Source organism: Marmota marmota, unplaced genomic scaffold, assembly GCF_001458135.2.
Source record: "Marmota marmota marmota unplaced genomic scaffold, marMar, whole genome shotgun sequence".
NCBI lineage: Eukaryota > Metazoa > Chordata > Mammalia > Rodentia > Sciuridae > Marmota > Marmota marmota.
In genome coordinates this window covers 33882196-33908908 of record NW_026000082.1, presented here as the reverse complement: position 1 = coordinate 33908908, position 26713 = coordinate 33882196, and the positions used below count along the sequence as shown (strand labels likewise).

At 38.2% G+C, this 26713-nt stretch overlaps 1 protein-coding gene and 1 long non-coding RNA gene across 6 annotated transcripts in view; both read right to left on the bottom strand.

Moving 5' to 3' along the window:
- Eya3 (EYA transcriptional coactivator and phosphatase 3) overlaps positions 1-15130 on the bottom strand; it is a 102505-nt gene extending 87375 nt beyond the window's left edge. For 2 of the 5 annotated variants that reach the window (XM_015485413.2, XM_015485412.2), the window contains exon 1: positions 14960-15130. The gene's annotated coding sequence lies outside the window, so the exon portion shown is untranslated. Of the gene's footprint in view, positions 1-890; positions 1121-1360; positions 1516-14959 lie in introns of all 5 variants that reach the window. The other 3 variants (XM_048816002.1, XM_048816001.1, XM_015485414.2) reach the window with 3 other exon arrangements.
- A 4776-nt stretch (positions 15131-19906) lies between these two features.
- On the bottom strand, positions 19907-26451 carry LOC125620458. Its single transcript, XR_007352146.1, has 3 exons — positions 26207-26451; positions 24885-25072; positions 19907-20151 (listed from the first exon to the last, which is right to left on the bottom strand). It is a non-coding gene; the product is annotated as an uncharacterized LOC125620458 (long non-coding RNA).
- Positions 26452-26713: the final 262 nt, after the last annotated feature.

The following is a 26713-nucleotide window of genomic DNA, read 5'->3' as shown; positions in this document are numbered from 1 at the left end:
TTTTATTGTTTCTTTGCAGGTCTTATAAAATAAAACTCTTCTGAAGACCAGGCATAAATAATATAATGTGGACAACTCAAGAAATCAGATTCTCCTTCTATCCAGTATTTGTTGTTGTTACAGCTTATTGTTTCTTTCTTTTAGTAATCTGAACTAATTATAGAAAGTTTGGGTTCTTTGTCATATGTAGTCATTGAAGTCTCTGCCATTAGTTAGTGGTTACCTAAGAGATTTCCTTAGGGTGGCTGGAACCAGTAAGTCTCCCAGTCTGTACTGATTGGCTCCTAACACGTTAGGGCACACCTTTAACATAGTCAAACAGTTTCTAACTGTGTTAGCCTTCACTTGCTGCTTGCATAGAACCTCAAGATCAACCACAATTGACAGCTTAGGGCCTTTTTTGGTCTTTTTTAAGCATATTTATATACAGCCCCACACATATGAACAGTCTTCTAGATTCCCAGAAATCTAACAGTCTTACAAATTCCCTTAAGGTAATCTCATTCCCCAGCTTTTCCTTTCAGGTTTTTGAATTAGCATGTTGTTTGCCCAACTGTTACTCACCATCACAGGCACTAGAAATATTAAACACTTGCTTTTAATTGTTTTCAGGGAACATTTGGAGGGGATGGGGAGACTGTTTATACTGGGTGACCTTCAAGTCAGGTCAAATATAGTTGGTCTTGTGAATGAAGTCTTTGAAGAAACCAGCAGATTCATAAAATAATGACAATTCTTGAGGAAAGGAGCTTTAAAGAAGCTCCAGATTTATTCTGTTCCTTCCATTGGCTAGTTTTTACCAGGCATGAGCTGTCAAGCAAGAGAATGAAATGATTTGATTTACATAGGCTGAATGATATGTGAAGAATAGACTTTAAGGAAATATATACCTTGCCTAGGCAAATTGTTCAATGTGTCTGAAAAGCATTTCCCTGGGCTTTATCCAGGGACAAACAGATGCTCAACACTGAGAGCAAGGGCCAGGAAACTGATGAATTCTCTAGATACTCTTCCATTCTTCATATGTGTCTACTTGGAGTCTGGTACATTTCTGAAACTTCTACATAAACTTTCTGCTGTGAATTCTTCACCTAGTTTCTCCATCAATCCAATCTGTTTCCTATTTTTCAAAAAAAAAAAAAAAAACAAACATTTAAATCTCATCAGTTGAAGCCAATCTTTCTTGATTTGACATCTTTTGTCATCTTTTAAAAGTTAACATACAGAGCTGGGATTGCAGCTCAGTGGTAGAGCATTCACCCAGCCCGTGTGAGGTGCTGGGTTCAATCCTCAGCACCACATAAAAAATAATAAACAAAATAAAGGTATTTTGCTCAACTATGACTAATAGTTAACATACCTACTCAAAATCCTTAGTACTCATAGTCATGCAGAAGCAGACACAAACATCCAGGCAATCTATACACGGCTGGCCTCCCTTCAAGGTTCCCTTTATAGTGATCCTAAGAGAGGTTTCCAGCTTCTACAAGGCTTCCAACAGCATAAAACACATGTCTATGGCAAAAAAAAAAAAAAAAAAAAAAAACAACCCATCACCTACACTGCAGATGCCCTGATGTACTTTTGACTGATGACTTTAAGCCATTACCATGCTGGTCTGCTCCCTCCATAAATAAACAGGCCAGCCAACTGACTGTGGTAAAGTTGGTGAATTCTTCTGGCTACTTTATTTGGGAAGCATGACTGACTAACATGTCACGGTATTGTCAGCTGTAGAGATATTTATAGTAACTTTACACTTAACAGAATACATCAGAACATACTGAGAAAGTTATATATATAGACTATACCAAAATCTTAATAAGAAAGATATTTTATCAGGAATAGAACTATTTTTATAATTTTTAATATTACTTCTTAGAAAATCATCCTTTGAAGTAATAAAAATATCCTTAATAAAAATTAACACAAAATTTTGCCAGCAGTGTTGCATACCTGTAACCCCAGTTTCTTGGGAGGCTGAGGCAGGAGGCTCATAAGCTCAAGGCCAGCCTCACCAATACAGGGAGACTCTGTTTCAGAATAAAAAAATAAAAAGAACTGGGGATGAAGCTCAGTGGGAAGGTGGCCCTGGGTTTAATCTGTAGTACCAAAATAATAATAATACAAACTTTCCATCACAAGTTTTCAATAATAAAATAGAGAGATGAGCTTCACAGGAAAATATTCCAAAACCATAGCAAAAAAAAAAAAAAAAATACTGAGAAGGGGCTAAGGTTGTAGCTCAGTGGTAGAGCGCTTGCTTTGCATGCATGAGGCACTGGGTTCAATCCTTGGCATCACATAAAAATAAATAAATAAAAATAAAAATATTGTGTCCATCTACGTCTAAAAAATATTTTTAAAAAATATTGAGAAGGAACTGTTTAATCTTAATTTTCTGTTACAAAGTGATCTTAGTAATAGCTCAACAGTTCTACTACATTCCTTCCAGTACTCCTCAGACTTCCCTTCAGTTTTTAGTCATTTGTCAGTCACAGAACATTAGAATTCCTCTAATGTTTAAAGATCCAGACTCCACAGAACTCAAAAACTTGAGAACTTATTTGGAGATTCTAGCAGGGGAGCACAGCTACTCATAACCCCCTCAACCAAAGAATGGTTCTCCTCTATTGGGGAAGGCCATACTCTTTGTCCCAGTGCACAGCTTTGAAAGGAAGGCACATGGAGAGGTGACAGAGGAAGGGAACACCCTCCTAGCCAGCCACAACAGCCAAATCAACCCTGGTGATCAATGGGGTGACAGATGTTGCAGCCAGATTACCCTCACATCCCAGACTCCACAGAACTCAAAAACTTTGTATCTTCATCCTTTAATCTGTGAAGTCAACATTTTTAATAGGATCACATTATTTTTTATGTGGGTGTTGTAGCCTGGACATGAGATATATTCCAACATAAATATCTTAGAAATGTGTTGCTTCCAGTTATACAGAAAAAAAGTACCACATTTCATCTATTTTCTCACATTCTATATATCTATTTATCTTACCTACATGTCAATCCTATTTGAAATTGAAGAACATCTGAATATTTACTATGTACTATACTAATGGCAAAACTAAGTCTTTTGAAATTATATAATTTTTAACTGTCAAAAGAACCACAAATCTAGGTTCAGTTCTCTTACTAATGTTATACTGCTCTAAACTTATTTATTTCTTTGAAAAACCTATAAAACAAAAAAGCTATCATTCATAGTTTCAGTACTATCAACTCATTATTTTACCTTTTTCAACAAAATTCATCTAGGCAAGAAGCAGATTTGGCAAGCATAAGGAATTTTTAGAGCATAAACTCTGGGAGTGGGCTGGGATTGTGGCTCAGCGGTTGAGTGCTCAATTCGCATACGCGGGACCCTGGGTTCGATCCTCAGCACCACATTAAATAAATAAATAAATAAATAAATAAATAAGTGAAATGAAGATAATGTGTCCAACTACAACTAAAAAATAAATATTTAAAAAAAAAAAAAAAAAAAAAAAAAAACCTCTGGGCGCCAGACCACTTAGGTCCATACTAGCTCTGCTATTAATGAATGATATAGGATCTTCTTCTTCTTTTTTTTAATCTAATGTGTTTTTTGAAACATTACCTTCATTTTATTTATTTTTTATTTTGTATGTGTTGCTGAGGATTGAACCTAGTGCCTCACACATGCTAGGCAAGCACTCTACCACTGAGCTACAATCCCATCCCTGGTATAAGATCTTAAAACTAGTTATTTAAATTTCTTAGTCCTCACTTACTTCATTGGTAAAATGTGAATAGTAATAGTGCCTTTCTCATAACTTGTTATAAAGACTGCATAAGTTAATATCTATAAAACTTTTAAAGTAGTGTAAGACACATAATAAGCATGATGTGGTATTTTGGTTTAGATATTAGGTATCCCCCAAAAGCTCAAATATAAGACAATACAAGAAGTTTAGAGGTGAAATGATTGGGTTATGAGAGTCTTAACCTAATTGGTGTATTAATAAATACCCTGATAAGGATTAACTGGGTGATAACTGTAGGCAGGTAGTGTGTAGCTGGAGGAGGTGGGTCCCTGGAGGTGTGCCTTTGGGGTATATATTTTGTCCTTATTGAGCAGAGTTTTGTCTTTGCTTCATGGTAACCACGTCCTGAGCCACTTTCCTCTTCCACACCCTTCTGCGGTGATGTTCTGCTTCACCTTGGGCCCAAAGCAGTGGAGGTGGCCATTTACAAACTGAGACCCCTGAAATGGAGAGCACTAAATAAACTTTTTCTCCACTAAAATTGTTCTTGCTAGGTATATTGGTCACAGCTACAGAAAAACATAGGCTAAACAGAAAAGAAATCTGGTCTTCAGTGAAAATCAACCCATTAACTAGTTCCTATCAGATTTTTTCCAAATGGCAAAATATTAGAACTATCAAGGATAAGGTCCAAATAACAGGAGATTCCTATGAGAAAATAAATAAATTGGGCCTGTACGCCTGATAACTTCTGTCACTTGGCTTTGATTCCAAAACTCTACATAAGAACTTTCCAACCAGGTCCTAAAGAAAATATGTTTTCAAACTCCTGGGCTTATCATTAAATGTCAATCACATCCTATTATTCAGCAAATACACAGAACTCATCACAATCACAGTCTCAGGAGATCCAACTGTGAGTCAATACTATTAATAGCTAACATTTATTTATTTATTTATTTATTTATTTTTGAGAGAGAGAATTTTTAATATTTATTTTTTAGTTCTCGGCGGACACAACATCTTTGTTTGTATGTGGTGCTGAGGATCGAACCCGGGCCACACACATGCCAGGCGAGCGCGATACCGCTTGAGCCACATCCCCAGCCCCAATAACTAACATTTATAGAATGCTTTTTTAATGGGCCAGGCACTGTTCTAAGTACTTCTCACATAATACTATTTTAATCCTTTCAAAATATATAAAAGATAGATATTATTTAGTATCATCACCATTTTACAGATGAGAAAACTGAGGTAGAAAGATTAATTTGCCCAAGGTTATACATATTTAGTAAGTGACCAACCTGGGATTCAAGCTCAGGCAGGGTAGCTTCAAAGCCTCAACATTCAAACCATAACTTGCCTCATAATGGAACAGCACAGATAACATTATTGATTTTAAAAGCCAAATGAGCTGAAAATGTGTGATATGCCATGCTAGAGTCACCAACAGCCAGGTAATGAGAAAATACTGAAAAGAAGGCAAGTTTTCTTTATTCATTCTCTTCTCTCTGATCTCCCAAGTGAGTATGAGTTAATACAAGTAAAGTGTTTTAAATAGTGCCTGGCACATAGTAAGCACTCATTAAGTGTTAAGAGGTGGTACTGGTAAAAATAGTAGAGTATGCCTACTGACCCTGTCTCACTCTAATGGCTAGGACAGACTAGGATAGCTATTGCTATCTCTTTGTCCCTCTGATTTCAAGAAATGAACTGAGACAATAAATAAATGCAGTCTATCATCACAAACCTCAATAATGTTACTTTAGCCTGACCACAAACACAAACTGTTTCACTCCTCATTCCTCTTTTCTTGGTTTACAAAACCTTTGGTGGAGCCAGGAGAAAAATAGAATAAAGCAGCTTTATAACTGCTTGACTAGATGCCAAAAACAGAAGCAAGATTTGTGAAAAGCAACTGAATGGGCCTAAATATTGACTGTTAGATGGAAACTAGCAAAGGATTCTAATGACAGAAGCTTGGTATAAGACTGAATATTTTCAAACTCATAATTCTAGATTACCAGTTTTTATGTGCCTAGATCTGGTAAAGTGATGACAGGAACAGTATCAGGATAATAACACCTCTTTCTCTCAATTGTTTACAATTTTTTAGGCTAAAAGCTTTACGGACAACTTAGTGAGTCCCTAAGCAACTCAGTGAAACCCTTTCTCAAAGTAAAAAGATTTTTAAAAAAGGGGGTGGGGAGGGCACGCACCTGGGGTTGTGGCTCAGTGATTAAGCACCCCTAGGCTCAATCCCCAGTACAAAAAAAAAAAAGAAAAAAAAAAAAACCTTTACAGAATCAGAATCAAAGTACATTTCAGGAAAGAAAACAAGCAAACAAACAACACAAACTAGCAAATCAAGCATTTCAATTCCCAAAAGACAATGTTAGGAAAAAAAACTAGCAGTCACTAGAAATGCTGTTGTACTGTACTGCATTATTAAATTATCATAGCAACTTAGTGAATGAAGACCAGCAGTTGGTTTTAAATGAAATACAATATGACAAAATACAATAAAAAATATTAGGAACTTGAGGTATACCTCAGTAGCAGAGCGCTTGTCTAGCGTGCATAAGCCTGAGTTTGATCCCTAGTACTCAAAACAAACAAAAATACATATATACATATTATAATGTACCATCAGTAGTAAAAATAAATATGGTTTCACAAAACTTGTTTCAATTTTAAATACTAATATGTACATATATGAGTACTAACAATGTAAAATGCATCTTATAGTAAGCCATGTTCAAAAAAACTTTAAATCACTTTACCAAAAACAAAAAACTGACCTGTCAAAAAAAATAGGAAAATACCACTTCAAACTATACACAAAGGTTTGGTGGTTCTATAAATTATAGTTTTATTTGAAGAAAGCCTCTGAAAGAGAACAAAAGGGAAAACATCTGTATGTGAATCAATAGTTCAAGATTTAGTCCTAAACACAAAAAAAATTTCACTTAAAGTAAGTTACCTACACTAAAAATATACTAACAGGAGGGCAGGGGTGTAGCTCAGTGGTAGAGAACTTGCCTAACTTGTATGAGGCCCTGGGTTTGATCAAATACACACACACACACACACACACACACACACACACACACACACCCCTAAAAGGCGATATGGAAATAAGATAAAGCAAATACTTTCAATTCATCTATTTAATGGCCACCAAATATGAGACATGACTATTCTCTGCCAAGCTCTAGTTCTCCCAAGAACACTTAATCTGTCAGTATTATCTCATCACTGCTACCTAACATATAGCCGAGGAAGACCAAGAAAAAGCAGATTTGAAATTTTCTGCTTTACATTATCACAAATGTTCCCTAAATTTGACATCTTTAAATGTAAAAAAGAAAAATTCAGTAAGGTACCAACACAATGATTATTAGGGTTTTTATAATATAAGACATTTATGTACTATTTCTTTTTTTTTATACCTTTATTTTATTCATTTATTTTTATGTGGTGCTGAGGATGGAACCCAGGGTCTCACACATACGAGGTGAGCACACTACTGCTGAGCCACGAGCCCAGCCCCTTATGTTCTTTCTTATCCTAAATTGTTCTCTAAAGTCTGACATATTCCAAGACAAAAATTCGTACACACGTATTTTTAGATCATGCTGTCAGCAAAGTCAGATTATCAAATTTATATCATCAATCTAGTCAGAAAACATTAATATCACTGTGTTAAAGTTTCCTCTTATTTTGAAAGGGGGAGGAAAGTAACAGATGAAGCTGACCTAAATCTTCTTTAAGTAGTATGGAAACTAAAGCATAAAGTATAATCCACCTAAGAGCTAATCATTCTAAAAGTACTGACCACAACAACCAACCAATTTTCCTAAACTCAGTAATTGCTACATTATTAAATTTCAAATGAAAGAAAACTATTAAGAATTTAAAAGACAAAATAGAATCAAACCCTCTTATAAAAAAGAAAATTTACTTGAGCAAAAAAGTTGAATGTTTAGGCAAAGGTAAAGGACATCTAAATCCCAACAAGTAAGTCACCACAGCAAAGCTTACTTTTTTCACTTTTCATAACAAAAGCCAAGGGGGGAAAAAGTCAAGACAAAAGCTACTATTAAAAAAAATGTGTATTTAATTAATATCTGAATTAATAAGAGAAGTTAACAAATAAGACTTAAAATAAGTAGTATTTCTAATCAAGTGTTACTCCTTACTAGAATTATAATTTTTCTGTTAACCAGATTCCATGATTCTCAACTCTTCAAAATATTCAGAAAAATAATGTATTATTATCTGAGTACAAGACTAATATAAAATCATCTTCTTCCCCCAGATAGCAATTGAAATGTTTTCATTTGAAATAATAAAGGCACAAAATAATAATACAATATTATTAAGCTCTAAATGGGGGTTATTTGCATTTTTTAGTTTAATGAGGACCTGGTTTTGGAAAAGTTTGGTTTTCTTTTCTTTTTTAAAAATTTATTTATTTATTCTAACTAGGTATATATGACAGCAGAATGCATTTGGATTCATTGTACACAATTGCAAAAGTTTTCTTTTTCCTAAAGTAAAAATAAAAACACTATTACACTAATTAAATATATTACTACATATTACTGTATTTAGGACATGGTAGTCCAAAAAGATGGTGTGATTAACTTTTGCACAAATTTTCAAACCTGGAAATGAGACCAAAGGTAAGTCAGAAATTTCAGTTTCAGCCTTCTGTTATCATACTCAAAAGTTGTTAAATTCATTTGAGAGAACGTTAAGACTTTAGCATTTAAAGACTATTATATATTTAATATTCTGCAGATCAAAGAAAGTAAAAACAAATATATGTGTACACACACACATATGTATGAAAACTTTAAGGGAGCATTTTATTAAAAACACTGCCTTTTCACTGTATAAGGTCCCAACAACTCAGGAGGCTGAGGCAGGAGGATTGCCAGTCTCAGCAATTTAGCGAGGTCCTAATAAGCAAGTTAGTGAGACCTGACTGAAAATAAAAAATAAAAAGGGCTGGGATGTGGTTCTGAAATACCCCTGGATTCAATCCCCAGAAGCAAAAAACAAAAACAAAAGAACACTACCATTTCTCCAAGAAACTCCAAAGTAATTTCCATAAGATAACAATATTAAGAGGGGGAGGGATTTGATCAGTTTGCTTTCTAATATATGTTTTTTGAAATCAGAGAGAAATACATGTAGTAAAGGTTTACAATTTGTCTTAAGTCACCACTAATAAAAAGATGAGGTAAAACCTTCCTCTAAGGTTCCCAACCAAAAGGAATATTATTTTGTGTTTCAGAGAAATTTGATTTTCTTTAAACCTTAACCTATAAAGAAGTAACTGAAGTAGTAAACCTTTGTACAAAAAAATATCAGAAAGACTAAATTCAAATTCAAATCTAAATTGTTATTTTGGGGCAAGTTATATAACCTCTGTGTCTTAGTTTTTTCATATATAAATTGAAGATAATAAAAATAGTACTTACTTCATAGGAGTAAGAATTAAAAGAGTTAATACATAGGGCTGGGGAGGAGTGCCTGCCTAGCTCAAATGGGCAATGCCAGTTGATCCCAATAACTAACACACACACACACACATACACACACACACAGTTAAAATAGGTAAACTTTTTTACCACTCTGGATTTTTACAGTTCAATTGTAAAAAAGTTTCCCAAATGAAAATTATTTAATTGTACCTATAAAGAAAGAACATGATTTTATACTTAACTATGATGCAGATTCACACAAAAACCTTAAAACCCACAAATGATGAGAAATCACTGCTTTCAAAGCAACAGAAAATTATAATATCTAACTTAAAAATTACATGCCATCATCGCTATAAAGAAGTGATACTTTTTCTCTGGTCCTCAGCGCTTAAAAAATATATATTTAGGATTATATTTTCTTTTTAGGCACCAGGAGCAAAAAAGAAAAAAAACACTGAGCAATATCCCCAGCCCTTTTTAAAAAAAAAAATTTTTTTTTTAGTTGTTGATAGACCTTTATTTTATTTATTTATATGTGGTGCTGATAACTGAACCCAGTGCCTCACACATGCCAGGCAAGTACTCTACCGCTGAGCCTCATCCCCAGCCCTCTCCAGCCCTTTTTATTTTTTGAGACAGGGTCTTGCTAAGTTGCTTAGGTCTTAAATTGCTGAGGCTGGCCTTGAACCTGTGATCCTCCTGCCTTAATCTCCTGAGTTGCTGGGATTACAGGTATGTGCCACTGCATCCGGCTAGGATTTTACTTTAATTGTAATTAAGTATTATGTTCTTATATTTAATTCTGAAATGAACAATACGAACAAATTAAGAATTTAAATGCAAGGTGGGTGTGGTAGCAAACTCTGTAGTTCCTCCTACTTAGAAGGCTGAGGTGGGAGGATCATTTCAGTTCAAGAGTTCAGGACTAGTCTGGGCAACATGGTGAGATTCTATCTCAATTTAAAAAATTATGATTCAAATATAATTGTCAGTCCTATAGAATGTCATCTAGTTCATTTGACCCTAGCCTAAATATGTATATTGTAATTGACAATATACAAATTATATTTTACTGAAAAAAAATGTATTGCAGGGCTGGGGTTGTAGCTCAGTGGTAGAGTGCTTGCCTCACACGTGTGAAGCACTGGGTTCGATCCTTAGCACCAAATAAAAATAAATAAATAAAATAAAGATACTGTGTCCATCAACATCTAAAAAACATTTTAAAAAATGTATTGCAGGGCTGGGGTTGTGGCTCAGTGGTGGAGCACTTGCCTCATACAGGGGAGGCATTGGGTTCAATCCTCAGCACTACATATAAATAAATAAATAAAGATGTTGTGTTCATCACTAATAATAATAATAATAATAAGTATTGCAAAGATACAATAGTTATTGATAATTATTTTCTAGGGAGGAAAAAAAAAACCTAGACCTAGCTGGTACAAACATTAATAACCAAGCTTAAAAGTGCATCCAACACTACCTGTAGTAAGATCTTTTTTTTTTTTTTTTTTGGTACTGAGGACTGAACTCAAGGACCACTGAGCCACATCCCCAGCCCTATTTTATATTTTATTTAGAGACAGGGTCTCACTAAGTTGCTTAGTACCTTGCTTTTGCTGAGGCTGGTTTTGAACTCGCAATCCTCCTGTCTCAGCCTCCAGAGCAGCTGGAATCACAGGTGTGCACTCGGCTTGTAGTAAGATCTTTAAGATTTTAAATGCTGACTGCCTTGGGCTGATCTGTTAACTTATTCACAATAAGTCAGTATTACTTAAACTATACATTTCCTTTTCTGATTCAAAATGTTTTAAGGGGAAAACAGTAAAGACAAATGAAGTCCTGTTTTATGTTTTTTTTTTAATTTACCATGAATAACAGAAAATATCTTAATTAATTCTACTTTTAATAGGTAGCTATCTTAGGACTTAGTTGATGGGACTTAAAAAAATCAGGATGATGATATGTTCCATTATTTATTGTTTTCTGACAGCAAAGCACACCTATCAATAGAATAATTTGAGCCATACCTACTATACAGGAGCATGCACTTGTACTTTATTCAGAAGATAAAGTCCACTTATTTTATTTTCTACTTTACTATAAATATAACAATTCAACTCTTTGGTATAAACCAATTAGATGACATATTGCAAGAAGAAACTGTTCCTAATATTTTAAAATATATATATTTCTATTTGAGCTCTTCTTCCATTTAAATCATGCATGAGCTAAAATATCCTCTAGTTATATGTAGTACACAAAAATCTTTCAAAAGAGGATGAAGTCATGAAGCAGCTTAGGCAGATCACAAAAACCACAATACAGCAAGGTACAAATGGTAAGGACATGTTGGAGGTATATTTTGTTTTCTAAATATTTAAAGCTGTATTTTCCTTAAAACACATCACAGGAGGGCAGCAGAATAGAATAGACAATATGATTGATGTATGTACATTCCATGTATATATTATATGTCAAAATACATTCTGCTGTCATGTATGACTAAAATAAACAAATAAATAAAAATTAAAAACAAAAAACACATCATAGGGTCCAAGGACAAAAATTAAAAGATGTAAGATGAAGAAGAGTACTAAAAAGATGGTAAAAAAATAACCAAAAAATTATCAACTCAAAATAAACAACTAATATGCAGAAATGTATTTTTTTAGTCGTCAATGGACCTTTATTTATTTATATGCGGTGCTGAGAATCGAACCCAGTTCTCACACATGCTAGGCAAGCGCTCTACCACTGAGTCACAGTGCCAGCCCCAAAAATGTGTTTTAAATTAAGCTCCTGAATTTACAAACTAAGACTTTACCAAACTAAGTTAGAAATGTCTATAGAAAACTAACAGTGAGCCTGGCACAGTGGCATACACCTATAATTCCAGCCACTCCTAGAGCAGAGGCCAGCCTGGAGTACCTAATGAGTGAGACCCAGTCTCAAAAAGAGCTGGGAATGTAGCTCAGTGACAGAGTGCAGGGATGGGGGGTGACACAGGTACTAAGCTGTCTCCAGTGATTTGGAAGGGGCTGGTAGTTAGGTAAGAGGCGCAGGCTTCTCAATAAACAGTCTAGTGTTCTAGACTAAGACCAGCAGCACAAAAACTGCTACAGTGAGAATGTAGAATGCTCACTTCACTTCGTGGGTTTTATGCAGAATTTATATCATAATAGGCCAAAGTCATTTCAGAAGACAAAAGAGAAAGAGAATCCTAAAACTTTTCTATTTCTACTTCTGCACAAAACAGTTTCCTTCCCTAGTCCCTCTTTAAAGGCAAAATGATTTTGGCACAGATTAAAAATCTGTGTCATAGATTTCTGATCCTAATAGCTTCATTCCTATGACATAAACATTTGAAATGACCAATTAAATAATATACTGTGTTCTCCATCCTACAGCTTCTGATATAATTAAAATTCATTACTCTAGTGAGTGTATATACAGGATTTCTTTACTTAAAAACAAACAAAAAATCTTGGGCCTGCAAAGTGGCGCACACCTGGAATCCCAGAAACTCAGAAGGCATCCAAAATTTGAAAATGGCATCAGCAACTTAGTGAGACCCTGTCTCAAAAATAAAATTTAAACGACTGGGGGTATAATTCAGTGGTATAGGACCCCTGGGTTCAATCCCTAGTACTGGGGTTGAAGGTTGCCTTGGGAAAAAATATCAATTCTTTTAAGCCCTGATTTCCTTATGGGTAAAATGAAGGGTATGTTTGAACTCTGTGGTTTCCTGAAACTGTAAACTGGAGAAATCTATATAGGTTTAAACTTAGTCATGCTCAAGAAATACAAAGTTCCGAAATGAGAATGGATGAAAGATGGTCTGGCATCAACACAAATATGAGTCTATCTACAGAGTTGCCATGGCTTTGGGGAACAATATTCACAAACCTAGAGGTAAGGAAGCAAATGGAGTTAGCCATACTCATTAGGGTTAGGTTTTTAAAGATGGGAAATGATGGCCAGTTGAAAACAAATAAAAGCTAGTTTCCAGTGCAGATGCTGGGGAGGACGTACAAATTTCTAATGGGCTTCTCTCAGCAGTTACATTTTGATAGCCAACCAAAAGGGTTCTTCTTTGTGGCATCTAGCCTAAGGAGGCCAAGTTCCAAAGTCCTTTGCTAAAAATAAGCAAAGGTAAAGCCCAATTTTAGAATAAATTAAAGTCTATTTTGCACACTCATATGTATATGTATCATGTAATAAGGGAGAACTCCGCCAACAGAAAAGCAGATACTAATGTTGTATTTGTTCTGTTCACATTTAAATACTAAATTTTAGAGTGTAATTTATATGATTACAGAAACTGATCACACACAAATGAAAACCTTTGCAATCAAATGCTAGACATACATCATTAACGCAACAAAAATAAAGATTATCCAACTCCTGTACCTCAAAATGTACCTTAGACAACAAAATTTGAGAAATAGGATACCAGCCATCATTAAATCCAGTTCTTTCATGTTATAGATAATTTAAAACCTCCAAAGAAATTTAAGATAGATGACAGGCCTCAAAGTGAAAAAAAGATATTTTTAAGACTAAGGTGGTAGTGATAAAGAAAAAACACGTTAGAACATTTTAATATGAAAATTATTGTAATATGTGACTTACGAAGAAGAAAAACAGAAAACACATTAATATGATAAAAATGAAAAAAAAAATGTATAAGAAGCAAAGATAAGGATACACATCTGCACACTGCATTCAAGTAAAATTACTTTGAAATTACCATAGTGAACTCTTTCGTCGTGGCAGTCACAAAAAGACATCAAAATTTTTGACAATAAACCTAAGTTTGAGGCTAACAATCTCCCACAAACTCCTTCTTCTGTCATAGCACTGTCTGCAAAGTAAAGCTCATGCAGTACAAGAACTGACCGTCCCAGAACATCCGCATTTTTGCCTCAGCTGTGCACATCCACTCTCCTGGGATAGCGAACACAAAACTGACAGAACTTCCTCCTGACTTGTCAATTAACAAGATCACACAAGCCCAACCGCCAGCAGAACCGTGTGCCTGCCACCTGTTAGCTGCTCTTGAGAGAGCCCCAAAACCGAGCTCCAGCAAAGCACTGGGAACGCCTTTGTTGTTCTCTTAACTACGGAAGCTATCAGAGTTCAGTCTAACCCCGCGCCTGAAAGCAAAACTTCCCCCAGGATGGGCAAGTCTTCCAAGGTTGGGGCTTTGACAAAGCCCTCCTGTAGCTACGGCGAAGCACAAATGTCATCTGCTAGTCCCAGAAGGGGGTAAGGGTCAAAGGTGAGGAAAGTTGGGAGACGGATATCTAGGATTCTAAGAAAAGCTCAGTTTCGCGGGGGAGGAGGATGAGCATAACGAGGAGGTGGGCCGTCCCGCTGGGTGAAAGAACAGTGAAATCCCGGCTCAGGGGTCGGGGAAGAAAGGTGCTAAAACGAGACTAAGAGGAAAACGGAGAGACAGTGGATCAGGCGAAAGACAAGAAACCGAGTTTAAAAGGGATGGTTAGGCTGAGGAAAGAAAGGCTAAACTGAGGTGAAAGAGGCGAGGCCAGCGTGAAGGAAAGGGCCGAGATGAAGGAAGCATAGCAGAGACAAGGAACAGGCAAAGAGACCCCCACCCACAAGGTCCAAGGCAGAACTCTTGACCCGTCTTCCTACAGGATGTATTCGACTGACTGCGCTCAGACCCCATCGGCAGCGGAGACTCACCCAAAGGCTGCAGAAGCCCCACAACAAGACATGGGGACCGGTCCAGACCCACGGTAGAACCAGCACAGTGGAGGAAACCGCGGCGTTAGCGTAACCCGGATGCGCATCCTTAGGAACCGGAAATAAGCGACCAGGGTCACCTCGCAATCCACACCCCGTTCGGACCAGAAGCCCCTGGGCGCTTGTGTTGGGCCTCTGGGGGCGGGGAAGTGCTTAGACCCTGCCCACTCCGCGGCCCTGGCGAGCCCCGCCCCTGGTCACGCCCAGTTCGGCGCCCTGGAGTCAAGTAGCGAAGGCTGAGCTGATCCTAGCTGCACTGCTAAGCCACAGTAACCAGTTAAGGAGTACTGCAGCCCTCTTTTTCAAGGAGGTCTTTTTAAAATGCGCGTCATCCCTGCCTCCCTAAAGGGAACGTGAGGAGAAATGCTGGATTTAGAAAAACTGTGGGAGTTAGAATGGGTGGGAAGTTCGGGAAGACGCTTGGAGGCTAGACCAAGATGATCTTTTTTATGCCCATAGTTTATTCCTAATATTGCATTGAGCTTACAGTTAACCTCAGTTCATGCACATTGTCTTCAGAAGCAAAATTTTTAAATTCTTCGTTAATTTTACATTACAACCCAAATATGGACAAAGGGCAAGGTTGAATTCAGGTTTTGAGGAGATCCGAAGTATATTCAATTTAGGAGACCCTCTTTAAGAAAAAGAATCCAAAATTACACACACAGTATTAGATATAGAAGTGAGTTTTTTTATAATAAGAGAAGAAATCACATTTTTTTTAACTCACAAATTAAAAATCGAGAAAAAAGCTCGGTGTGGTGGTACATACCTGTAATCCCAGCTACTCAGGAGGTTGAGGCAGTTCTGGGCCAGACTGTCCTGTCTCAAAAATAAAAAGGGCTGGGGATGTAGCCCAGAAGTACGGTGCCCCTTGGATTTGATCCCCAGTACCACCAGTAAATAAACAAATAAATAAATATTTTAAAATCCAGAGGAAAACCAATACTTTATTATCTTAGTGCTTCTTATATCTCTCAAATACATTTATCTACACTTTTTGGCTGTATACTAATTCCTCACCTCTTTTAATGACAATTTACTAAGAAACATCATTTGGTAAGATCCTTCACTCCTCTTTCTCACACCCCACATCTAATTCATCAGCATCATCTATACGAGCTACTTTCAAAAATCTGTCCAGAATCTGTCCATTTACTGTCTCTGTTATTATAAGCCACAAACTGTGACTCTGAGCATCCTATTTATACCCTTGCCCTCCCACATCTGTTAACACAGTAGCGATGATTGGAGTTCAATCCCAGGGCTGCAAAGGCCTAAGCATACTGTATTCTAATTCCAAAGAAAGAACTTGGAAGACTGGACAAGAGGATTTGGATTTTACACAGTCCAGGGTGGCAGGCAGGCCAGCATAAAATGGATGACCACACTGTGCCTACAAGCAGGGAGAATATATGAAGGATAACTTGCATGCCAACTAAACATGTGGGTTTTTTCAGAGGTTTTAGGAGCACATGACTTTACTTCACAACCAAGGTCATCCTGTTTTGATTCCCATCTAAAGATTGGAGATAAAAGAAGTGGCCAGTTTCACTCCTCCTTGCCCCCCTCAACACATTCTTGGGAGTCCTTCTTAGTTTACCTTCAGAAACAACAAGCCATTAATACTGATTTAGTGATTACCCCAACAGGTGGGCTCCTGTTAAAACCTTAGTCAGATCATGTCCCTCTTTCAATGAATTCCTGTCTTCGAGTAAAAACCAAATGCTTACGCTGATCTACAAGACCCTCAAGATTTGACACCCCGCCCCCAGTACACCTCCATTCTGTCATCAGTCCGCTTAAGGCAAACTGGCCTCTTTGCTGTTTTTCAAACCTGCAGATAGGCTCGGGGCCTTTGTACTTGCTGATTCTTGTGCTTGAACTGCTTTTCCCCTGCAAACACCTGCACCAATTCACCCTGTCACTTCATTTATGTCTTTATTCAAATATCACTTTCCCAATGAGAACTTCCCTGACACTATAAACACTATCATTCTTCTTGTACCTTCTACCTGTTTCCCACATAATTTTTCTCTAATAAGTGTTCTCCCTCCAACAAGTAGCTTATAAACTTGATTTAATGTCCCTCCCTCCCCAGAAGAATATGAACTCCACAAGGGCATCTATGTTTGACCATTTTGTTCATGGAAATAGTTAGCACCAGAACAGAGTCTGGCACATTGCAGGTGCCCCATAAGTGTTTGTTGAATAAAAGAATTGATTATTCATTTATTTGGGGGCAAGTTGCTCATTAATTTGTTTTTGCTGTTGGAAAACCATGTAAACTTAGCCACCAACTCCACCAGGGGGAGACCATGAGCGTACAATGGGACATCTTCAGAAAGGTTATTCCTGAAGCATTTAGGGTACATAAACATGATTCTAAAACAGAGCTATAAAGAAGCTTGCAAATTCCTCCCCAAAGCAGAGAAGGCTGTAGCAATTAAAAACAAACAAATAAACAAAAACCTTCCAATGCCTTTTACAGTCCTTTGAGAATAAATTCTAAGCTACTTGCTATGGTTTCTAATAGGCCCTTCTTGGCCTGCCCTTCCCAGCTTTCAAATGGCATGTCCAGGCTCCTTCCCCTCACACATCCTGAGCTCCAGTCATGCTGGTACTTTTTTCTCTTTCCTTCACAAACCAAAATTTTAGCCTCAGGACCTGCTATTCCCCATCTCTCTCTCTCCCCAACCTTCCAATGCATGGTTCTTTTTTTTTAAATATTTTTTTAGTTATTGATGGACCTTTATTATTCATTTGCTTGCTCAGAATCTAACCCAGTGCCTCACACATACTAGGCAAGTGCTCTACCACTGAACCACAACCCCAGTCCCCCAATGCATGGTTCTTTATACTGGTCTCAGTTAAATCTTACCTCTGAAGGTCTCCCCTCATTTCCTGTCTGTCTTCTTTTTCAAGTAGCTCCCTTGTCCCTTCTATATATGTTATTCTTTTTAAAAAATATTTTTAGTTGTAGATGGACACAATATCTTTGTTTTATTTATTTATTTTTGTATGTGGTGCTGAGGATCGAACCCAGTGCCTCATGCATGCGAGGCGAGGGCTCAGCCACTATGGTACAACCCTAGCCCCTGTTATCTTTCTTCATGTTCCTATTGCCACTTTCAGTTATCTTGTTTACTTGTTTATTATCTGTCACTAAAAAGTGGGGTCTTTATCTCTCTTGTTCATTGCTTAATTGGAAGCACTACATGAGTGATTGGCATATAGTGGGTGCTAAATAAAGAAAACAAAGTAATTACTAACATTTACTGAAGTTTTTACTATGTGTCACTGACTTTACATAGAAAATATATAAGTGTTGTGGTTCTTTTTCAATTTTCCCACCAAACTTGGAAAGTATTATGATAATCTTCAGTTTACAGGTGAGAAAACTGAGACAGGCAAAAGTTTTGTATTCCCTAAGACCGTACTTGGGAGTATATTTAGGTTACCATTACTTAATAAACTATCTTAAAATTCAGTGACTTGAAACTGCACACCACTCTATTATTTCCTTTGTTTGTTTGGGTTTTGTTATGTCGTTCTGGGGATGGAACCTAGGACTTTGCATATGCCAAGCAAGCCCACTACCACTAAGCTACACTCCTAGCCCAACCACTGTCTTATATCTCACATATTTTGAGTCAAGAATTTAGTCAGTGCTCAACCAAGTGATTCCTCTGTTCAACACAATATCAAGAAGAGTCAGTAATGAGTATTCTAGCTGGCAGTCTAGTAGGCTAGTCTGGAGGGTCCAACTATGTCTCTTACTTATGACACTGGCACTTAAAGGGAAGGACTGAAAGGCTCATCTCGCCATGTGGTCTCAGAGCCTCGCCATGTGGTCTCTTCATCAAGAAAGTTGAATGTCTTACAGGACAGCTGATGATGTCTCCAAAGAGACAAGTTGCAAACACTGTCATTCTTTTAAATCTGTCCTGGAGAATGGCATAGCATCACTTCCATCCCAGTCTATTAGTTAAAGCAATCATAGAGCTCACCTAAACTCAAGGGAGGTAACATATACGCCACCTGTGTTGGGTGGGATGTCAAGGAATATGTAGTCTTCTTCCATCACCACAAAATATTTCCTTTGCCCCCTTTCTCTGATTCTTTTTTTCTCCCTAGGGCTGTTGTCAGAATAACACAGATTTATTGCCGTTTCTGAAATCTTTCTGATGTTTACCAAAAGAGTTTCTGAGAAAACATTCATTTTGGTCTGAATCTCCCTGCTTTTTTACCAACTACTTTGTAATAATTTAAGCTCTGAAGACAGAGTAAAAAATAAATAAAACAAACCCTCATGGAGTTCACATTCTTATCAATCCACAGACAGAACATGGTGTTGAATATATGCAGCTAAAGCTCAACTGAAGCTCATCATCCTTTTTCATTTCATTCTATGGAGCCTTTCCTAAACTGTAGAGGAAGTGCTCACATTTCTTTTCTTTTTTCTTTTTTTTTTGAAATGAAATTTCTATCTGGGTGTGGTGGCATGTGTCTATGTGGTCCCAGCTACTTGGGAAGCTGAAGCAGGAGGATTGCTTGAGCCCAGGAGTTAGGGACCAGCCTGGCAACATAGTGTGACCCCATCTCAAAAAAGGAATATGTAGTCTTCTTCCATCACCACAAAATATTTTCTTTGCTTTATGCAAAGCCCTGGGTTCAAACATTTTTTTTCCTCAGGCTCCAGATACAAACTAGATATTGTCAATTAGATGCTCTTGGGTAAGATTTTCAAGGTAGAGTTGAGGAAGAGGCATTTTCCTCTCTGTTGCCTATTTCTGTTGGCCTTTATGATCATCAGTAGAGACATGGGGTTTTCTATAGCAGGATGTCAGTTTCTAGTCCTCCTCCACGAGTTGATTTTTTTTTTTTTTTTGGTACCTGGGATTGAGCCCAGGGGCACTTAACTACTGAACCACATCTCCAGCCCTTTGTTTTTTATTTTGAGACAGGTCTTGCTAAGTTGCTTAAGGCATCACTAAGTTACTGGTGCTGGCTTCAAACCTTCTGCTTCAGCCTCCCGAGCTGCTGGAAGCATATGATTTTCTTGATTGTCCTCCCAGACAGTACACAACAGCTCCACAGCTTTCCAGGACTGAGTGGACATGCTGAGCTCCCTGGCCATAAGAAAACCAAGAACAAAATGCGTTTTATAGCAGAGGACAAGACTTAATAGCCATAAACTACTTAGACACTTAGGAAGCAGCAATCCTAGTGCACTAGCTGCAAAAGCAGTCCCTTCAAAGTCAGGATGGCTGGGTCCATTCCTTGTTCCCTAGCAATGTTTGGCTATGAAATGGGATTAAGAACATTTTTCCTGATTTATGGTGCACTGTAAGCTGTATAGTACTATACAAATAAAAGCTATCATTCTTAATTACATCAGTAGCTCTCAAAGTATGATCTGGATTTCCCCTGGAGTTTTCAAAATACCATCAGGGAGTAAATTAAAACAAAACTGCTTTATGAATCAGGCTTGATGGTACACACCTGTAATCCCAGCTACTTGGGAGACTGAGGCAGGAGGATCACAAGTTCAAGGTCAGCCTGAGCAATTTAGAAAGCCCCTGTCTCAAAATTTTAAAAGGGCTGGGGTTGTAACTCAGTGGTAGAACAATTGCCTACCATGTGCAAAGCCCTGGGTTCATTCCCAGTACCAAAATAAAATAAAATAAAAAATAAACCTACTTTACTGCTTTAAAAATAATACTAACCCAGGGGTTGGGGATGTAGCTCAGTGGTAGACCACTTGCCTGGCATATGTGAAGTCTTGGGTTTTATTCCCAGCACTGCAAAAGGGAAAAAAAAAAACTAGCCCATTATTTGCCTTTTTCACTCATTCTTTCAAAAACATGGAGGTGCTTTCCAAACTATATGATGAAGTCCTTACTGATGAAAGTGATATAACTTGTAAATTTTTTGTTTATAAATAAATTCTGACATTGTGGAAAGACAGAAATCTGTCCAATCCATATTAATGGCATAGCTCGTTTACAACATGTAACCCATATAAACAAAAGCTCTTTGGGGTCCTCAGTAATTTTTAAGAGTTTTAAGAGATGCTGACGTCAAAACATTTGAGCACTCCCGCCCAAGGTCACTGTGTTTACTCATTCTTGTACTATCTGCAGTGGCCCCCACTTTGACCATTTCTGGATGCTTCATTCCACACGCAGTCATACCGCTGCCGTGTCCAACCCTCTTTTACTAGGATGCCTTTCTATTTTGATTAACACACTTGCGACAGAATCTTCTTGCACAGATGTCCGATAACAGCTGTCTTGGCACAGCCTCAAACATAACTGTGGTCTGTTCTCATGAACAATGTTAGACCTGCAGACCAGTCCCTCGCCTTGCGGCTGCTAAATTATTCTTTCTGGCTGGACTCATCTTGTTACCTGGTTACTAACCCTGCCTTTACCCTACTGAGTGCTAGTCTGACACATAGCCTCCTGTTCCTACTTTTGATTTCCTTTCTGTTCAGATGACCCCTTGCTGTGGAGGTCATTTGTCAGCTGCCCACAACTAAGCTGAGCCATCCCCACCCTTATCCCTGTCCAACTCCAGAGTGTGAGCTGGGTCAAACTGAGGTCACTTGGAGGCTTCTACCCACCAGAAAATGGATTAATATTTGCTTTTAAATATGGCTACACCTTCCCCCAAGATTGCCATTGTCTGTGCCTTTATGTGCTGTAATCACTTAAAACAAACACTGTTAGCAATGGGTATTTCTTGTAGATAGAATTAAGACAATTAATTATTATATGTAACTGCCAAGGTTGGTATTTTTTTGGGGGGGGGGTACTGGAGACTGAACTCAGGGGCACTCGACCACTGAGCCACATCCCCAGTACCCCACTTTTTAATCTTTATTTTATTTATTTTATTTTTTATGTGGTGCTGAGGATCGAACCCAGTGCCTCACATGTGCTAGGCAAGTGCTGTGCCACTGAGCCACAACCCCAGCCCCACCCAGACCTTTTTGAATTTTGTCTAGAAACAGGGTCTCACTGAGTTGCTTAGTGCCTCGCTTTTGCTGAGGCTGTCTTTGAACTTGCAATCCTTCTGCCTCAGCCTCCTGAGCTGCTGGGATTATAGGCATTCACAACTGCCTCCCCATTCCTGGAAAGGGTTTTTTTTTTTTCCCCACCTCCTCCTCCTCCCTCTCTTCCCATCTTCTTCTTCTTTTCCTAAAGAAAGTATGTACAGTGATTGAGAACGAGACTCTGGAGACAGAGTGCATGTTTGAATACCAGCTCTCCCCCTGATAGTTGTGTCCCATTTGATAGTTGTGTTTGATATTGTAAAAAGACACAAACATGTTCAGTCTGTGGACAGGTCAAGTAATCTCTTAGATCAAATAATCTCTCTGTGCCTCAGTTTTCTCCTGGGTAAAGTAGAAATTTTTTAAAGTAGCACTATTGAAAGAAAAAGAGAGGGAGGTTCTATGAGGATTAATATATGTAAAGACCTTAGAAATGTGCCAGATAGGGCTGGGGATAGAGTATAGGGGGGAGCACTTGCCTAGCATATGTAAGGCCCTGTGTTCAATCCCCAGCACCACCTCCACACACACAAATTATGCCAGATACATATAATATATAAGTGATTAAAAATCAGAAAAGGGCCAAGCACAGTGGCTCACGTCTGTAATCCCCAGCAGCTCGGGAGGCTGAGGCAGGAGTCTGAGGCAGGAGGATCATGGGTTCAAAGCCAGCCTCTGCAAAAGCAAGGCACTAAGGTTTCACTGAGTTGCTTAGCACCTCGTAGACATATTTTATGTCTCTAAATAAAATACAAAATAGGTCTGGGGATGTGGCTCAGTGGTTGAGCACCCCCGAATTCCATCCCCAGTTACCCTCCACAATCAGAAAAGAATGAAAACTATGAAATTTCCATTATTTATTTATTTTCTCTTTTTGGCACAGGGGATTGAACTCAGATCTTGGGTGCTTTATCACCTAGCTACATCCCCTAACCTTCCTTTAAATTTTTTACTTTGAGACAGTGTCACGCTAAGTTGCCCAGGCTAAAACTTGCCAAGGCTGGCCTGAATCTTGTGCTTCAGCCTCCCAAGTAGCTTGGATTATAGGTGTGTTCCAGGGTGTCTGGTGCTTTCATGAGTTTAGGGATATGGGGGAAAGTTATAATAAACCTTAAAGTCCTGATTTTCAATAGGAAACTTGAGGTGAAACACTATTAACCTAAGGGCATTAAAGAATGCCAACCGCTGGATTATCTGTCTCCTTTGTTTAGAAAGATTAAGAAAGAAGGTTAGTGAATCTTTATATGAGAAGAATCATAAAATTTAAGCTAAATCTAAATGAGTTCTGAATCATGTCATTGTAAGAATAGTCTGCTTAATTAAAGAGAAAAAGAACTTTTCTGTAATATAAATTACTTTTTAAAATGATATTATATAAATTACTTTTTTAAAAGGTAGTATTTACTTGAAAGCTAATAATTTTTATTATAAGAAATTACATTTTTTAAAAAAAATTACATTTTTAAATTAATGTTTGTGACAGAAAATAGTGGTTATTCATTTAGAATGGTAAACTGCTAGGTGTAGAGGAGCATGCCTGTAATCCCAGGGACTCGCGAGGCTGAGGCAGGAGGATCTCAAATTTAAGGCCAGCTTCAACAACTTAGCAATACATTGTCTCAAGATAAAAATTAAAAGGGCTGGGGATGAAACTCAGTGGTAAAGTATTTCTGGGTTCAACTCCCAGTACCCAAAACAAACAACAGAAAGAAAGTAGTAAACTCTGTTTATTACAGTATTTACTCCAACTTGGTGACAAATTAAACTCTTGTGCTCTTGTGACCTTACCTTACTGATCTAAATATAATTAAGTTGGCCAGTATAAAAGTCTGGAAAGATTCTCTTAAACTTGGGAATAGATCTAAATACATTCCTTCAAGTGAAGAAAAGTGATAAGAAAATAAGTATAACAGTAACAAATTAAGGCTGGGCTGTAGCTTAATGGTGGCGAGCAGGCTTAGCATGCATAAGGTCTTGGGCTCAATTCCTTATCACAAAAGAAAAAAAAAAAAAGCAGTACAGAAAATGAGATTTTATACATGCTACAACATGAATGAACTCTGAAAATATTATGCACAGCACAGACAAAATTTCTAGCATGAGAAATCTACTGCTTTTATATGACAGTTTAATATTTTCCAGGAAAGAGACAAATTACAACTGTGAAATGAGTTGTGAACCATAAAACCAATAAAAAGCATTCAGAGTGCGCAAACGCGAGGCGAGACAGGAATTATATTTACTCCCTTGAATACACTCCCACTTTCCTCCCAAAGTAGGAAATGGGAGAGAAAATAGAAAAAGATTCTCTGGTTCCCCTGAGTAGTAATCTCTCAAAAATATGCTGCTATTTATGGAGCACCCATCCTTCCCTGCCCCATGTTAACCCTTCACGTGCATCCCTTCACCGAACCTCCCAACGACACAATTAATTATTATCTAATAATATACTATACTAATATTTGAATATACTCAGATTATCTCCACTTTCCAGAAAACTGAGGCTCAAGGTTGTGAAATCACTAAGCCAAAGTCCCAGAAGTCACAGCGTGAGACTCCAGCCCTGGGGTAGCAGCACCAAGCAGCTCCAGCTCCCTGAGGCTTAAGCCCCGCCCCCTGAGGTTCCTGAACCAATCCGAGAGAGGCCAATGGATATTGACCAAGTCTGCTTGTCTCCACCCACTCTGGACTCAAGAGCTCCCATAGCGCTCAACTGCTGGCTCCTGAGGCACCTGATCTTGCCTGAAGGACTGGTTCTGGGTGAGCTGTAGCCACTCTGTGTCCCATCCTCCCAAGATATGTCACCTGCAAAGTACTGCTTCTCCAGGTTAGCATCATCTCCAGGTGCTAGGCTTCTCCCACTCTCGTTCACCTTGACTTAGTAAAGCCTGATGGTTAAATGAAGCAAGGAGTCTTAGGGTTGAACAGAGCTTCGTTCCAGTCTCTCCTTCACCATTTCCTCTGTAAGATTCTTCATGTACAAGGTACTCAATCTAAAAATAGGGATGGTAAATGCTTCAGATTTGGATGTGATTTACCCCTCAAAAGTTCATGTGCTGGAAAACTGGAAAAAAAAAAAGGTTCATAGGCTCAATACTGCATTGAGGTGTTGGAGCCTTTAAAGAGGTGGCTAGTGAGAGGAAATTAGGTCATCGGGGCTCCACCCTCCTAAATGGATTAATACTGATCTCTTGCAGAGTGAGTTAGGTCTCAAGATAGTTAGGGAGTTAGAAAGCAAAGCCATCCCATAGGCTTAGCCTCTTCTGCACACAGCCATTTCCTTTTCTGTTCCTTTGTCATCTGTCACAGCCAAGGTGGCCATGCCAGGATGCAGGCTCCCTGCAATTTGGATCTTCCATCCACCCCCAAAATCATAAGCCAAATAAACGTCTTCATTTATAAAGTACCCAGTCTCAGATGTTTTGTTGCAGCAACACAAAATGGACTAATACAATAGTCCTGCCTTTTTAGTAGGATGGTTGTGAGAATAAAATGTACTCATCTTTGGAAAACACCTGGTAGAGTGCCTGGCACCTTGTAAGCACTCAATAGACAGATTTGTCATTCTTAGGACTTTCATTGTTATCCCTGTGCTATAGCTATCCAGACTCTCAGTCTCAATTTTCTGGTTTGAGGCCTACACTTCATGTCTTCTCTTATCAGTATTTCTTCTCTTCCCTTCATATACACACACACAAAAACACACACCGCACCTAAATCTCTCCATATATAGATATGTGTCTCTGAATATATGTGTATATCTATCTATAGATAGGTGTAGATATAGATATATATCTGAATTCAACCCTGGAGGACTCCCACTCACTGATGGGTACTTCTTCAACTATACAGACTTCCCAGAACCAAAAATTTGACCAGCCTGACTTTTCAATTATTAAACTTATTTCAGGTGGACATTTGATGCAAAGCCCACCAATTTTTATCTGAACGTAGGTGGTAGACCCTTGAGAGAACCGATAAAGGATTGGGGGGACACAGGGTGGGGCTAGAGCCTGCGCTCTTGAGTCAGCTGAGCCTGATCTGGAACTTGCAGGCTGCGAGGCAAGGATATACTACTACACATCTCTGAACCTCCATGTCCTCAGCTGTGAAGTGGAGAGTCTCACCATTAACTCGCAGGGGTGTGATGAGGATTCTGTGGGACAATGCTGGAAATCCCACGTGCCCGGCACAGAATAGGCATGGATGATGTTAGTGTCCTTCCTCCAGCAGCCCATCATTGTCTTGAAATACTGCCAACAGCATCCGAAAATAAAATGCCTCACTTCTAAGGAAATAGCAAGGCTCTGTTTTCCCTGTTGTCCCCTTGACTTTCCACCCCGTAGTCACTCCCTCCTTTCTCTAAAGCTTAGTCATTCTGACACAGAAAGGCTATTCCCAGGGACACAACCCACACACACGCCCAAAGCAGCCCTGCTCAAATGCCACTTGGTCAGAAGCCAGACTTGCTCTTTAGAAAAACACATCAGAGATCTGGGGACTCAGCTCAGTGGCAGAGAGTTTGCACCCACAGGCCCTGGGTTCAATCCCCAGTACTGCAAAACAAAAGAAAACCATGTTCACCCTGGGCACCACCACCTCGGGGAAAAATTCTCCAAGACTTTAAAAATTGC